This window comes from Castor canadensis, chromosome 3, assembly GCF_047511655.1.
Source record: "Castor canadensis chromosome 3, mCasCan1.hap1v2, whole genome shotgun sequence".
Lineage (NCBI taxonomy): Eukaryota > Metazoa > Chordata > Mammalia > Rodentia > Castoridae > Castor > Castor canadensis.
Window position 1 is genome coordinate 130,261,792 of NC_133388.1, and position 17,173 is coordinate 130,278,964.

Consider the following 17,173-nt stretch of genomic DNA (forward strand, 5'->3'; position numbering starts at 1 on the left):
TAAATAAAAAAAAATAACCACTTTCAAGTAAATGCATTCTTAGGTTCAGAGACAATACTCATTTCTTGTAAGTTCTTATAGAAAGGATTTTTTTTTAGAAAACTGTTTTATTTGAAAATAGACCTAACCTTTAATATTCCATCTATTAAATGCTTTAGAGTTTTGCTTAGTAGTTTCGACTTTTCTTTTTCCATACACAACCCTGTGAGTTAGACCAGTAGAAATAATTATTTTCCCTACTTTACAGGTATTTAAGTAAGTCTAGAGAGACTGTCACTAGCCTCAGCTAGTGAATGGTAGAGAGGTGGGATTTTAACTGAATCTACGCCCCTCAGCCTTTTGCCTGAACTGGCAGGTAGGACTTGGCCTACTTTTTGCACTGCATTTTAATGTAAGACACTTTAAGCTACCTGGCAGAGCCTCTCATTTCTCCTCCTAAGGTTTTCTGAGTCCCTTCGGCGCCACATTACACAGTTCTCCAAAGCACGGGTTCTTGGGCCAATGGCCCCAATCTACTGAACTTAAGAGATGCCTCCAAAAGTCTCTGGCTCCTGGAACTGCAATCCTTGGAAGGGACGATGAAGGGAAAGGAAATCATCGCAGTGCGCAAGGAAGCCTGAACACAAACTCCATCAGTATTAATTTTACCTTAAGTTCTAGCCCAACTCAATCATTATTTTCCACATACTTAAAAGTGGCTAGAATGACTAACATTTACTAGAGTCTGCACACTGAATCTATGTAAAAAAGCACTGTGATTGATTGGGTTAGTTTTAAAAAGCCAACAACAAAGACTGGGTACAATTTTGCCAACACGGCTACATCTATTGCCAATGAAAATGTTACAAAAATTAACAAGAAAAAGGGCTTGGCATGATGGTACATGCCTGTAATACCAGCTACAAGGGAAATATAGGTAGGAGCATGGTATCTGATGCCTGCCCAAGGAAACAATGTGAGATTCTACCTGAAAAATAATTAAGTAAACAAGGAGTGTGGCTCAAGTGGTAGAGTATCTGCCTAGAGTACCTGACACCAAGTTCTAACTCCAGAACTGCCAAAAAAAAAATAATAATAATTAATCAGAAAAGTCACGTGTTTAGCATAATGCAAGCAAATTGAAGCAGAGAATTGCTCTAATTATCCTGAAAATGTAAACCAAGCCATCCTCCTCCTCTCCCCTACCACAGGGATCAAATAACATCCACCATCAATCTCATTTCCTCTCCATCCTACCAAAGTAGGAGAAGATAAACTACTGTGGCACAGTTATCTTCATATGTAAAGCATAAAACATTGAAGTCATGAATTTCTTGGCATGTCTGACCTTCAGTCCAATTCTTTGATTTTGCTTGTCCCTCTAACATTTGTCAGAATTTTAGAGTTGACTATATCGAGTTATAACAAAAACATTATGTAACAAAAATATTCAACAAATACCCATAACAGCATTACCTCACTGAATTCCTTTGCTTTTCTCCCTGTTGTTCCAACACAGCTGATTACCACAGACAGCACTTTCTGGTACATTATCGGGGATGAATATGCAAAGAATGCAACATTTACATATTTTCCCATTTATAGCACATATTACCATACATATGCTCCCAGCTAATGTCGGTGAAACAAAAATTTTTAAATGTTCATCTTTTTTATAGCCTTGAAATCACATTATCTTTGTAAGCTGCTTAAACCCTTTCAAGGGCTTCATCTTATTTATCCAGGCCCTTGAGCCCCAGGTGAAAAGTTGTTGGCAGCTCGTGATTCATTCTACAGGCTGAATTTATATCCTTGTTGTTTTTTTTTTTTTAGCTTTCTCCATTCATAGTAGACTTTATTTGGATTTAGGAGGGCTAGGTAGTACTTCTCCAAACCCTAAGGACTAATGACAAGGGGTGACATTCATTTGTCTGGGAAAGGGGAGGGTAGAACATCAAGAAGATTCCATAAATTTAGAATATTGTAGTTTGAGGCATTTTAGTAGATGTCCTTAGGGAAGAATTAGGAGGGAATTCTCCCAGATTGGTAATATCCACTGGAAATTCCACCAACTGGAAACATATATCATAATTTTGCTCCACTGTTGAGTGGGAAATCTAGTACCACTAGACACAGAGAAAGTGCTCAAAAATAATATAAACAAAATGCAAGATTTCAGAATTTATAGATTCTGGTTCACATAAAGGTCAAAATAAATAATCAAAGTAACCAGGTAACCTCCAAATCTTCCCCCCACCACTTAGTGCCTACATGAAAGATAAAAACTAAAAGTCTAGCCAATTAACTGAGAGTAATTTTGGTCATAAAATCTATAATCAGTTCTCTGAACTATCATGCAGAAAGGATTTTTAACTTTATTACATTGTGAATATATGTGAAGATTTCTATGTGTTTCCAACTTGTCCCTTTTTTAAAAAACGCATGACAGAAGGCCTGGCCTGGTGGCTCTCGTGCTCATAATCCCAGCTACTCAGAAGACAAAGATCTAGAGGATCATGGGTTCAAGGGCAGCCTGGGCAAAATGTTAGCAAGACTCCATCTCATTCAATAAGACATGCATGGTGGTGGGTACTTGTGATCCCAGCTAGGTGAGAGGCATAAGTAGGAAGATTGTGGTCCAGGCTAGACCAGACAAAAATGCAAGATCCTACCTGAAAAATAACTAAAGCAAAAGGGCTGGAGTGTGGCATAAGTGGTAGAGCACCTTCCTAGCAAGTGCAAGGCCCTAAGTTCAAACCCCAAAACCTCCACCAAGCATACATACACACTTGTATCCATGGGGCACAGGCAATGTATGCATTAACATTTATATCGCAACTCAGATTATATTACATTCTATTATATAAGGACAAATTTATTTAAAATAGCAAAATAGGATAGTCATTACTTATTCCTGGCATTTCTTATTAACTTTACATGCAGTTAAGGTCTGTATGGTGTCAGCTTCTGGAAATGGAAAAGGCCAAAGTAAATGTAGGTTGAGGGCAACACATGTGTCTTCTACTACGTCTTGAAGCTCATTAAAGCAGGTGGCCACAATGGCAAGCAGTATACCCTGAGCAGACCCTCATGAACATACTCAGGCTCTCCAGGTAGGGAAAAGAACACTATAAATGCAGGCAAGCAGCAGGACTGTTACCTAAACTATTAAAGTTGAAATTGCTACTTTTTTAAAAGTAGCTTGAAAATTGAGATACAGTGTGTTATTAGGGGCATCAACACTTTCCCAATCACCAAAGTTTGGCCATATGGTTCTTATTCTTACCTAGGGTGTTAGGACACACTGGCTGCTATAACAAAATACCACAGACTGGTTGGCTTAAACAATAGGCATCAATTTCTTACAGTTCTGGAGGATGAAAGTTCAAGATCAAGGTGTGGTAGATTTGGTTCCCCTGAGGTTTCTCCCTTAGCTTCTACATGGCTTCTACATGGCTGTCTTCTCTGTGTTGCCACTCGACCTTCTCCCTGGTATCTCTCTCAATGTGAGCAAAGCCAATTTTAATCATTTGTCATCACTTGTACTTCCTTCTGAAATTGTTCCTTAGCTTTTATCATGTGCTAATCTCTGGATCAGTGTCTGAACATGCCAGTTTTAATCCATGTTTTTCTGAGTCAAGAATCCAAAGTCACCCCCCCACCAAAAAATCTCAAATTGACTTCTTATCAAAGTGCCTTTCTCTACCTTTCAATTCTTGTGCACTTGAATTGTCCAATATGAATTATGTTATTTTACTTGAAATTCATATGTGTGTATGTGCCAGTCTTCCTGGCTAGAAGATATATTTCTCAAGGGAAGAAACAATGGCTTTTCAGTTCCATATGTTATGCCTAGTACATTGTTCATGCCATCTAGCTTGAACAAACAGTGTACAAGAGTAACAACACAAACTCTTTTAACAGCTAAAGGAGCATGTCTTTTGAATATCTGCTTTTGTAAAAAGAAAATAATGCTATTCAGGCAGACTACACAAAAAGTAAAGATATTTAACAATATAGGTTTTTTTGAATATGCCTTTTAGTAATTTCCAAATTTAGATTCAGTCTGTATTACTTAAAGAAATCTCTTCCCTGACCTGAAAAATGTTTTTCTGAAAGAAGTGATTTTGTCGGTTGAGGTCCACCTGAGGCACTAGAGATGATATGAGCCAGAGTAATAAAAACAGCATGGTACTGGCACAAAAACAGACATGAAGACCAGGGGAACAGAAAACAACACCCAGACACAAATCCACAAAACTATAGCCATTGATTTTTGACAAAGAAGCCCAAAATACACACTGCAGAAAAGACAGCTTCTTCAACAAATAGTGCTGGAGAAACTGGATTTCTCTTATCTTGTACTAATATCAATTCAAAATGGATCAAAGATCTTAATGTAAGGCCTAAAACTTTGAAACTACTACAAGAAAGTATAGGAAAACATCAGAACATGTAGACATAGGCAATAACTTCCAAACTCCAATATCTCAGCAGCTAAGAGAAAGGATTGACAAATGTGACTGCCTGGAACTAAGAAGTTTCTGCACAGGAAAGGAAACAGTCACCAGATGGAAGAGGCAGTCTACAGAAAGGGAGAAACTCTTTGCCACCTATACATCTGAGAAGGATCTAATAATCAGAACACACAGAGAGTTCATAAAAGTGATCACCAAGATTAAACACCCCAATAAATAAATGGGCAAATAAACTGAACAGACAAGTCTCAAAACATGAAGTACAAAAGGCCAATAAACACATGAAGACATACTCAACATTCCTAGCCATAAAGGAAATGAAATCAAAACGACGTTGAGCTTTCACCTTACACTAGTCAGAATAACTATCATCAAAATCACAAACTACAAATGCTGTCAAGAATTCAGGGAAAAGGAACCCTTATACACTATTGATGGGAATGTAAATTAATACAACCTTTATGGAAAATCATATGGAGGTTCCTCAAAAAACTAATAATAGACCTACCATACATCCAATGATACCACTCCTGAGCACATATCTGAAGGAATATAAGCCAGGATACAACAGAGACACTGGTACACCCATGTTTATTTCAGCACTATTTGCAATAGTCAAGCTTTGGAAATAACCCAGATGCCTTACAACTGATGAATGGACTAAGAAAGTGTGGTATACATGCATAATGGAGTATTATGCAGCCATGAGCAAGAATAAAATTATGTTGTTTATGAACTGGAAATTATCATGCTAGGTGAAGTAAGCCAGGTTCAGAAGGACAAAAATCGTATGTTTTCTCTCATATGTGGATGATAGATAAATGATAAATGTATCCGTAAATACCTACATGGTTGTATATATATATATATATATATATATATATATATATATACACACAATACATATATAAAATATTATATATATATATATAAACACATGATTGTAGTAGTGGAACTGTTTGAGGGAACTAAGGAGAGGACAAGAGTATGATAGAGTGAATAATATCAAAGTACATTGCATCTGTGTATGAAGATGGCATAATGAAGTGTTCTGAAAGCTGTTGAATAATGGGGAAAGGGGATACAGAAAGAAAGAATACAGGGGTTAACATTATTAGAAGGCAACATATTCATGGGAGAAAGACTATGACAAACCCCTTTGAGCAATGAATATGTACTTAAAAATATGAAGGTCAGGAATGTAAAACTGGTCCTGTTCAGGAGTAGGTACTAGTGGGAGGGGGAAGAGGAATGGAGAGGGTGAAGGTGGGTGAAAATGGTGGACACACTTTGTAAATGTGTATGAAAATAGAACAATGAAACCTGTTGAAATTGTTTTAAGAGGGGGAAAGGGAGGATGCAGAGAAATGATGGAAGGGGTGAATCTAACCAAGGTACATTACAAGCATAAATGAAAATGTCATAATGAAAAACTGCAAAACTAATATATGCTAATAAAAATATATAAAAAAAGAAAGCTGCAAAAGAAGTGGTTTCGATGGGAAAAAATGGCCATGAGTGGATTAAATGAATGACAGCAGAGTCAAAAAAGGAATTTTGTCTGTTTATTTGTTTATATATAAGAACAATGCATCTTTTAAAAAAATAATCTAAGATGTAGAGAGTAGAACAGTGGTCACTTGAGGCTAGGAAGGACGGGAGAGATAGGATAGAAGGGGGTGGGATAACTGGTATCGAATTACAGTTAGTTAGCAGATTCTACTCTTCTATAGCACAGGAGGGTGACTAGTTTATAACAACCTACTATACTCTTTATGAAGTAAAAGAGAGAGTTTGAAGGCTCCAAACACAAAGAACTGATAAAAATATAGGGATATATACCCACCAATACCAAGGTCCACTGTAATAGTAATAAATAATAACAATAATAGTAGAAAGTAAGTGTGGTGGTTACTACTGTGTGCATCTTCCTCTCTGGCACCCCACATTCCAGAGGTTTGGAGGCAAATTTAAAAACAGTGATCATATGGCATTTGACAGGTGTCTTAGAGTGATGGAGAAAAATATCACAGGTGAGGGAACTGTTAGAGAAAGAGGTAGATGAGGAGGCCTCCATTTCAAAGATGGTAGTCATAACAAAGGCTTAGAGATGGTAGGAAACAAGGGGTGTGCATGATGGTGGTATCAGGAGTGATCTGGGCATGTGCTGGGCAGTGGGAAGGCTGCTCATGCTCTGTGGTGATGGTACCTTGCATGTCTGAGGGACACTGTGGAGACCCCTGTAGCCAAGGCTGAGTGGATAGGGAGGAAAGGCATGGGAGAGAATTCTTTTAATTTTGATGGATAGATAGAACCTTAAAAATAACAAAATATGATTTAAAATATATTTATAGTCAATCACATTAAGTGTAGAGTATTTATTAAGGGAAAGTATTTCAACACTGGGAAAGGTTAACATTAAAAGTATTTATCAACGTAAGTCCATCATCTCCAACAAGCACCCATCCTGATGAGGGGAGGTTATGTTTGTCTGGCCCAAGAGTGTACTTGGGAGATCTCTTGTCTGTTATCTCTGCTCAGTTTTTCTATGAACTTAGAGACCCACACATCTACCTACCTTCCTGCCAATCGTCTTTCTACAGACACTCTCCAACTTATTGGCACAAAAGCAATATGGATCCAGTAGAGGCCACATGTCAAGTTTTGAATTTTGATCTTTTTCCATGCAAATAACATGCAGTAGGATACTGTCTTAGGACAATGCTGGGCAGTGACATGAACCTCAGGTCCCAGTCAGTCCTGCATCACAAAGAGAAATAATTGACACTATATAGTGTACTGTGTTGCTAATCTAGGCATACCATATGCATTTTTCACTTATGCTAAATTTTCAGTTTATCTAGAGTTTATGGGGATGTATCCTTATGTATATATTTATATACATATATATATTTATATACAAGAGCATCTGTATTTAAATATATTCGCCTTTATAATATACATATATGAGCTGTCTTGTCTGTATATAAATCTCACAATATGTATGAAAAACTAAGATTTTGATAGTGACAAAAATCCACACAAGTAAAAAAGATTTCTAAACAGTAATTTTATGAAAATATTACTTATATAATTATTTTTGATATTTAATTAGCTGTACTGTTTTAAGTAGCAATTTTCCATTTTTCTTAAACTTTCTTGAATTATTTTAAGGCACTATTTCATCATCTTTCAATATCTATTATCTTATCTCTTTACATTTACTTTGTATATATGCCACTTATAATTCTAACTTAATTATTGCCTGAAACTTAGTAGTAAATATTTATATTTCATACCCTTAAAAAGTCAAATTATAGACATATTTGCAATACAATTTATGTGGTTTTCCTTAAAGAAAAAATTCTTTCAACCTTATAAAATTGTGATTGTTTTATATGTCATTTTTGGGTAATGTTTTAGATCCTGGTTTAAGTAGGTTCATAGTGATTTAATGATCATACTGGGCAATAGCAATACTTTCTTTTTAAGATCTCTTTTTCTTCATCTGCTACTTTGATCACAATTCCTGGCTGACAAGCTCCACAGAACCTACTGATTCTACAAATCAGTTGATTTCTACTGATCTACAAATCACAGAACCTACTGATTCTACAAATCAGTAGATTTCTACTGATCTACAAATGCTGTTCTTTGACAACTGTAAAATGCAAGGAAAATATTGTGTGTGTCATTAGTAATAGTCACCCAATCCATGTGGTGCCATATTCAGTGCCATTTAAATTTTTCCCTACTCTCCTGAGTAAGTTACTGGCTTGTTTGCAATCATACATTTGTCTTCTCCGAATCTTCCCTTAAAGAATGAAGATGTCATTGGATGTTACACCAGATGACAGTGTACATAGAGATACACTGTGTCCCACAGTACATTGAAAATACCCTAAATCAAAACTACATCAAATGCCTCTAACATATCTAATATCTTTGTTCAACATCACTATGTACTGTAGAGTGTCTTGCTTCTCCTTGTACGGTAGGGCTGACAGGTACTATTGACCTGCCTTTAACTTCCTTACACATACCCACTGTGCTACTGTGTTACATAGCTTTCCAGTGCTGTGAACTAAATACATGATAGACCAACTTAAAAGGAGGAAAGATTTATTTTGGTTCAGGTTTCAGATTTCAGTCCATACTCCTTGGATCTGTTGATGTCTAGGTCCATAGTTAGGCAGAAACACAGTGGCTTCATGGTGAAGGAAGCTTGTGGCAGACACTGTTCATCTCATGATAAACAGGAAACAGAGACAGTAAGGGAGTAGGGGCCAGGTATAACATCCAAAGGCACAGCCCCAATGACTTCCTTTTTCCAGCAAGGTCCCACATCCTAAACTTTCCACCACTTTCCAAAATAATGCCACCAACTTGGGACCAGGTGTTCAATGAAATGTCTGTGGCGGGCATTTAATTTTTAAACTGTTACAAATACTGGCTAGGACTGCTATACACTGTAATCTCTGGGTCAAACAAGGTGTACCTGAGGGGACTGATGGATGCACTCTGATATATTCAATGCCTCTGAGGTTTTCTCCCTATTTATAAAATCCCGCCCATAATCACCAAAGAAAGGCTTTCAAATTATTGGTTCCATTCCAGAATTACACATGATATTCAGAAACTAATTTGACACACACATTTTCCACCCACAAAATGATGTTAAAATGTGTCAACAATTGAAATTAGACTTCCAATGAAAAAGCTGTCTTTAGAATTTAATACTTCAACACTACAAATGAACACAAACTATGTTTGAACTATGTAGCAGTAGTAATATCTTTAATCATCATATCCATGCCATGAGGCATGCTTCCAAGACTTGGGCCAGAGTGACACCAGAATTTAGGTCACACAACAAAAGCTGGAGAAAACTGTCAAATCCTTAATGGATTTCTGTTATTACACGAGGCCTGGAAATAGTGATAACTCTGTAATCATGTTGTCTGGCAAGTGCTGGCCATAAGTAATGAATCTCTTCCTTCTTGTAAAACATTACTGCAGAGGGCAGTAATGTTTTCAATGCCACTGAATAGAGGTTTTGGAAGGGATCTTTCCATTTTAGGAGAATGCCCGAAAAACTGAACCACTCTGTACTCTGTGGACTTAAGAGGCATAGGGGTCAGTTAGGGGCTGTTGGTCCAAAGATACAAAATTTCAGTTAGACAGAAGGAGTAAGCTCATGACATATATTGTTCAAAGAGGGTGACTACAGTAAAAAAGAGTGTATTGTCCTTTTGAAAATTGCTAAGAGAACAGAATTTAGAAAACAAGTGAGCTAATATGTATGTTAATTAGCTTGATTTAGCCATGCAACAATGTATAGCTATTTCAAAACACGTTGTATGCAATAAATACATACATTGTTTATTTGTAATTTTTTAGGAAAGGAATCTCTCCTCTCCTCCAAAAGAAAAAAATTTGCCACTGTTATTCAGGACTTTCCCACCCATGGTGATCAAGTCAAAGCTTTAGCCCTATCAGAAAAGGATGCCGAAGAAAATGTGGTGGAAGCAATCCAAGATGGTGACTGGGACACAGCCGCAGATCTTGAGAGCTCTGTGAACCAGGGACTCTGCTGAGAGGCTAGAGACATGCTTGGCTGAGGTAAAGCACCAGCGAGAGCCGAAAATATGGCACTCTAAACCCTTAGATCGTGGGAACCTTCTCCACACCAAGATCTAATAAAAGAAGAGCTGGCTTGCCAAGTTCCCACTCCATAGGCTGCAGAGCCACTGCTCTGCTCCATCTGGATCTCCCACCCTTCAGGTTGTGCTGTGCCCCAGCTCCACGCTGGATCCATACCCTGCTGACATCCCTGCCCTTCTGGTCATGCCAGACCCCAGCTCTGTGCCAGATCCATGCTCCACAGGGATCCCTGCCCCTCAAACCCCTACCCCTCAGGCCCTGCCGGACACCAGTTCTGCATGGAACAACTGGTGCTATGCCCCGCCAGGATCCCCACTCTTTGGGCCCTGCCAAAATCCACCCTGCAGAGATCACTGCCCTTTGGGGCTGGGCAACATCTCGGGGTGAGACAGCCACATCCCCCAGCCCTCTGGGATCCCTGTCCCTTGGGCTGAGCCAGGCTCCAGCTCTACAGGCTTTTCAGATAACTGCTCCACCAGGATCCCATGCAGGCCACCACTAGAGGGCTCCAAACCTGCCTAAGAGACACACACAGACAGGACTGGATGCTAAAGGAGTAAAATCAGAACAACTAAGACTGCATTTCTACTGTTCCAGAACTGGTAATTTTTTCTTCCCCTTCTTTAAAGGTTTGGCTGTCTAATTTGCTGTTTGATCATCCACCATCTCTTCCATTTTTTTCCTCTCTTCTCTCTTCCTTTTATCTTTCCTTCTTTTTCTCTTTTTTATCCTTCTTTCTTGGTTTTGTTAGTACTAACATTGTAACCCAGTTAATGCTAAATTACACATAGCCCAGGGACAGAAACGGTACCTAGTGGAAATATGGGAAGATGAAAAAGGGATGGAAACTATTGTCCCCCCCCAAAATAAAGTAGTACAGGATTTAGAGCAAAATGAAGAAAATGGATACCCAGATCCAGACTCCAACAAACCAAAGATAAACTATACCAAGAAACCCAACAAAGACCATAAGAAAACTCTGAAAGAAGAAATCTTACAAGTAATTAATGAGAATTTCATAGAGATGCTACTAGACATGGTCAACCAAAATACACAGGAGGCACTCAAGGAGTTCCAAGAAACAAAAATAAAGAATGTGAGAAAACACAGAAGCAAATAAATAAAATCATAGGAGCCCTAAACAAACACCAAACTGAAACAGAGATCACCATAAACAGAGAGATAAATGAATTAAGGGCAAAAATCGACAATATTAAAGAGGAAGTAACCCACAATATGGAAAACCTCAGAAAAAAGAATGAAACAGAAATACAAAACAAAATGGAAGTCCACTCCAGCAGAATAGAACAAATAGAAGACAGAATCTCAGAACTTGAAGATGAAATGGCAATTAAAGGAAAAACTGAAGAACAATTAGTTAAACAACTCAAGACCTGTGAAAAGAAAATGCAAGAACTCACTGACTCCATCAAAAGACCAAACCTGAGAATCATGGGCATTGAAGAAGGAGAAGAGGTGCAAGCAAAGGGAATGCATAATATATTCAACAAAATAATAACAGAAAATTTCCCAAATCTAGAGAAATCTATTTCCATTAAGGTACAGGAAGCCTCCAGAACACTGAACAGACCTGACCAAAATAGAACTACCCCACAACATATTATCATTAAAACAACAAGTACAGAAACTAGAGAAAGAATATTGAAGGCTGTAAGAGAGACAAAACAAATAACATACAAAGGTAAACCCATCAAAATCACAGCAGACTTCTCAACAGAAACTTTAAAAGCAAGAAGAGCATGGAGTGCGGTCTTCCAGGCACTGAATGAAAATAACTTCAATCCTAGGATACTCTATCTAGCAAAACTATCATTCAAAATAGCTGGAACAATAAAAGTCTTCCATGATAAGCAGAAACTAAAACAATATATGACCACCAAGCTACCACTACAAAAGATTCTTGAAGGAATTCTGCACACAGAAAATGAAAGCAAAGAAAACAATGAAAGGGCAGGCAATACCAAACCACAGGAGAAGAAAAGACAAGAAAGTAGAGAGTAACACTGATTCAGCTACACACAATCAAACCCTTAATCAACAAAGACAACTATACAATAGGGATCACCACATACCTATCAATACTAACACTGAATGTTAATGAACTAAATTCCCCCATCAAAAGACATGAATTGGCAAACTGGATTAAAAGGGAAGATCCAACAATCTGCTGCCTACAGGAGACCCACCTCATCAACAGAAATAAGCACTGGCTGAGAGTGAAAGGCTGGAAGAAGATTTACCAACCCCATGGTCCCCGAAAACAGGAGGGGTAACAATACTTATCTTGGACAAAGTAGACTTCAAACCTACGTTAATCAAATGAGATGAAGAACGCTCCATACTAATAAAAGAGGAAATACACCAAAAAGAAATAACAATTATCAACCTATATGCACCCAACGTCAATGCACCCAATTTCATCAAACATACTCTGAAGGACCTAAAAATATATATACACTCCAACACAGTGGTAGTGGAGACCTTAATACCCTCTATCACCAATAGATCTATCACCCAAACAGAACATCAATAAAGTAATCCTAGAACTAAATCACACCATAGATCAAATGGATCTAGATGATGTCTAGAGAATATTTCATCCAACTTCTGCACAATATACATTCTTCTCAGCAGCCCATGGAGCTTTCTCCAAAATTGATCATATCTTAGGCCACAAAGCAATCCTCAGCAAATATAAGAAAATATAAATAATCCCATGCATTCTCTCTGACCACAATGCATTAAAACTAGAAATCAACAGTAAAAAACATGCAAACAACTGGAAACTGAACAACACATTGCTTAATGATGAATGGGTCATTGATGAAATAAAAGGGGAAATTAAAAGGTTCCTGGAAGTAATGAAAATGAAAACATGACCTTCTACAACCTATGAGATACAGCAAAGGCAGTCCTAAGAGGAAAGTTTATAGCTATGAGTGCATATATTCAAAGGACAGAAAGATTTCAAATCAATGACTTAATACTACATTTCAAACTCCTAGAAAACAAGAACAAGCAATTCCCAAAACAAGCAGAAGGAAAGAAATAATTAAAATAAGGGCTGAAATCAATGAAATAGAAACAAACAAACAAAAAAACATACAAAGAATCAATGAAACAAAATTGGTTCTTTGAAAAAATAAGTAAGATTGACAGACCACTGACAAACCTGATTAAAATGAGGAGAGAAAAAACCCAAATCAGTAAAATCAGAAATGCAAAAGGGGACATAACAAAAAACACCACAGAAATCCAGGAAATCACCAGAGACTACTTAGAGAGCCTATATTCTAATAAATTTGAAAATCTTGAAGAAATGGACAGATTTCTAGAAACTTACAACCATCCAAAACTGAACCAAGAGGATATTAATCACTTGAATAGATCTATAACACAAAAAGAAATTGAAGCAGCAATCAAGACTCTCCCAAAAAAGAAAAGTCCAGGACCTAATGGATTAACTGCTGAATTCTATCAGATGTTTAAAGAAGAACTAATACCAACTCTCCTTAAACTGTTCCATGAAACAGAAAGGAAAGGAACACTGCCTAACTCATTTTATGAAGCCAAAATTACTCTCATCCCAAAACCAGACAAAGATACCTCGAAAAAGGAGAACTATAGGCCAATTTCCTTAATGAATATTGATGCAAAAATCCTTAATAAAGTAATGGCAAACTGAATCCAATAACACATCAGAAAGATCATACACCATGACCAAGTTGGCTTCATCCCAGGGATGCAGGGGTGGTTCAACATAGGCAAATCTTTTTTTTTTTTTTCATTTTTCTTTTATTATTCATATGTGCATACAAGGCTTGGTTCATTTCTCCCCCCTGCCCCCACCCCCTCTCTTACCACCCACTCCGCCCCCTCCCTCTCCCCCCTACCCCCTCGATACCCAGCAGAAACTATTTTGCCCTTATCTCTAATTTTGTTGTAGAGAGAGTATAAGCAATAATAGGAAGGAACAAGGGTTTTTGCTGGTTGAGATAAGGATAGCTATACAGGGCATTGACTCACATTGATTTCCTGTGAGTGTGTGTTAACTTCTAGGTTAATTCTTTTTGATCTAACCTTTTCTCTAGTACCTGGTCCCCTTTTCCAATTGGCCTCAGTTGCTTTTAAGGTATCTGCTTTAGTTTCTCTGCGTTAAGGGCAACAAATGCTAGCTAATTTTTTAGGTGTCTTACCTATCCTCACCTCTCCCTTGTGTGCTCTCGCTTTTATCATGTGCTCATAGTCCAATCCCCTTGTTGTGTTTGCCCTTGATCTAATGTCCACATATGAGGGAGAACATACGATTTTTGGTCTTTTGGGCCAGGCTAACTTCACTCAGAATGATGTTCTCCAATTCCATCCATTTACCAGCGAATGATAACATTTCGTTCTTCTTCATGGCTGCATAGAATTCCATTGTGTATAGATACCACATTTTCTTAATCCATTCGTCAGTGCTGGGGCATCTTGGCTGTTTCCATAACTTGGCTATTGTGAACAGTGCTGCAATAAACATGGATGTGCAGGTGCCTCTGGAGTAACAGTCTTTTGGGTATATCCCCAAGAGTGGTATTGCTGGATCAAATGGTAGATCGATGTCCAGCTTTTCAAGTAGCCTCCAAATTTTTTTCCAGAGTGGTTGTACTAGTCTACATTCCCACCAACAGTGTAAGAGGGTTCCTTTTTCCCCGCATCCTCGCCAACACCTGTTGGTGGTGGTGTTGCTGATGATGGCTATTCTAACAGGGGTGAGGTGGAATCTTAGCGTGGTTTTAATTTGCATTTCCTTTATTGCTAGAGATGGTGAGCATTTTTTCATGTGTTTTTTGGCCATTTGAATTTCTTCTTTTGAGAAAGTTCTGTTTAGTTCACATGCCCATTTCTTTATTGGTTCATTAGTTTTGGGAGAATTTAGTTTTTAAGTTCCCTGTATATTCTGGTTATCAGTCCTTTGTCTGATGTATAATTGGCAAATATTTTCTCCCACTCTGTGGGTGTTCTCTTCAGTTTAGAGACCATTTCTTTTGATGAACGAAGCTTTTTAGTTTTGTGAGGTCCCATTTATCTATGCTATCTCTTAGTTGCTGTGCTGCTGGGGTTTCATTGAGAAAGTTCTTACCTATACCTACTAACTCCAGAGTATTTCCTACTCTTTCTTGTATCAACTTAAGAGTTTGGGGTCTGATATTTAGATCCTTGATCCATTTTGAGTTAATCTTGGTATAGGGTGATATACATGGATCTAGTTTCAGTTTTTTGCAGACTGCTAACCAGTTTTCCCAGCAGTTTTTGTTGAAGAGGCTGCTATTTCTCCATCGTATATTTTTAGCTCCTTTGTCAAAGATAAGTTGCTCATAGTTGTGTGGCTTCATATCTGGATCCTCTATTCTGTTCCACTGGTCTTCATGTCTGTTTTTGTGCCAGTACCATGCTGTTTTTATTGTTATTGCTTTGTAATATAGTTTGAAGTCAGGTATTGTGATACCTCCTGCATTGTTCTTTTGACTGAGTATTGCCTTGGCTATTCATGGCCTCTTGTGTTTCCATATAAATTTCACAGTAGATTTTTCAATCTCTTTAATGAATGTCATTGGAATTTTGATGGGAATTGCATTAAACTTATAGATTACTTTGGGGAGTATTGACATTTTTACTATGTTGATTCTACCAATCCATGAGCATGGGAGATCTCTCCACTTTCTATAGTCTTCCTCAATCTCTTTCTTCAGAAGTGTATAGTTTTCCTTGTAGAGGTCTTTCACATCTTTTGTTAGGTTTACACCTAGGTATTTGATTTTTTTTGAGGCTATTGTAAATGGACTTGTTTTCATACATTCTTTTTCCGTTTGCTCATTGTTAGTGTATAGAAATGCTAATGATTTTTCTAACATAGGCAAATCTATAAATGTAATACAGCACATCAATAGAAGCAAAAATCACTTGATCATCTCAATAGATACAGAAAAAGCCTTCAACAAGATCCAACACCACTTCATGATAAAAGCTCTAAGAAAACTAGGAATAGAAGGAATGTACCTCAACATTGTAAAGCCTATATATGACAAACCTACAGCCAACATCATACTTAATGGTGAAAAACTGAAACAATTTCCCTTAAAATCAGGAACAAGACAAGGGTGCTCACTATCCCCACTCCTATTCAACATAGTCCTGGAATTCCTAGCCAGAGCAATTAGGTAAGAAGAAGAAATAAAAGGAATACAAATAGGTAAAGAAACTGTCAAAATATCCCTATTTGCAGATGACATGATCCTATACCTTAAAGACCCAAAAAACTCTACCCAAAAACTCTTAGACACCATAAACAGCTATAGCAAGGTGGCAGGATACAAAATCAACTTACAAAAATCATTAGCTTTTCTATACACCAACAATGAACAAACTGAGAAGGAATATATGGAAACAATTCCATTCACAATACCCTCAAAAAACAATAAAACACCTAGGAGTAAATTTAACAAAGGATGTGAGTGACCTCTACAAGGAGAATTACAAACTCCTGAATAAAGAGATTGAGGAAGACTGCAGAAGATGGAAAGATCTCCCATGCTCATGGATCAGTAGAATCAACATAGTAAAAATGGCTATACTACCAAAAGCCATGTACATGTTTAATGCAATTCCCATCAAAATCCCAATGACATTCATCACAGAGATTGAAAAATCTACCCTAAAGTTCATTTGGAAACCCAAGAGACCACGAATAGCCAAGGCAATACTCAGCAAAAAGAGCAATGCAGGAGGTATCACAATACCCAACTTCAAACTATATTACAAATATATTGCAATAGCAATAAAAAGAGCATGGTACTGGCACAAAAACAGACACGAAGACTAGTGGAACAGAATAGAGGACCCAGATATTAATCCACACAACTATAACCAACTTATTTTTGGCAATTTGCCAAAAATATACGATGGAGAAAAGACAGCCTCTTCTACAAATATTGCTGGAAAAAGTGGTTACCTGTCTGCAAGAAACTGAAACTAGATCCATGTCTATCACC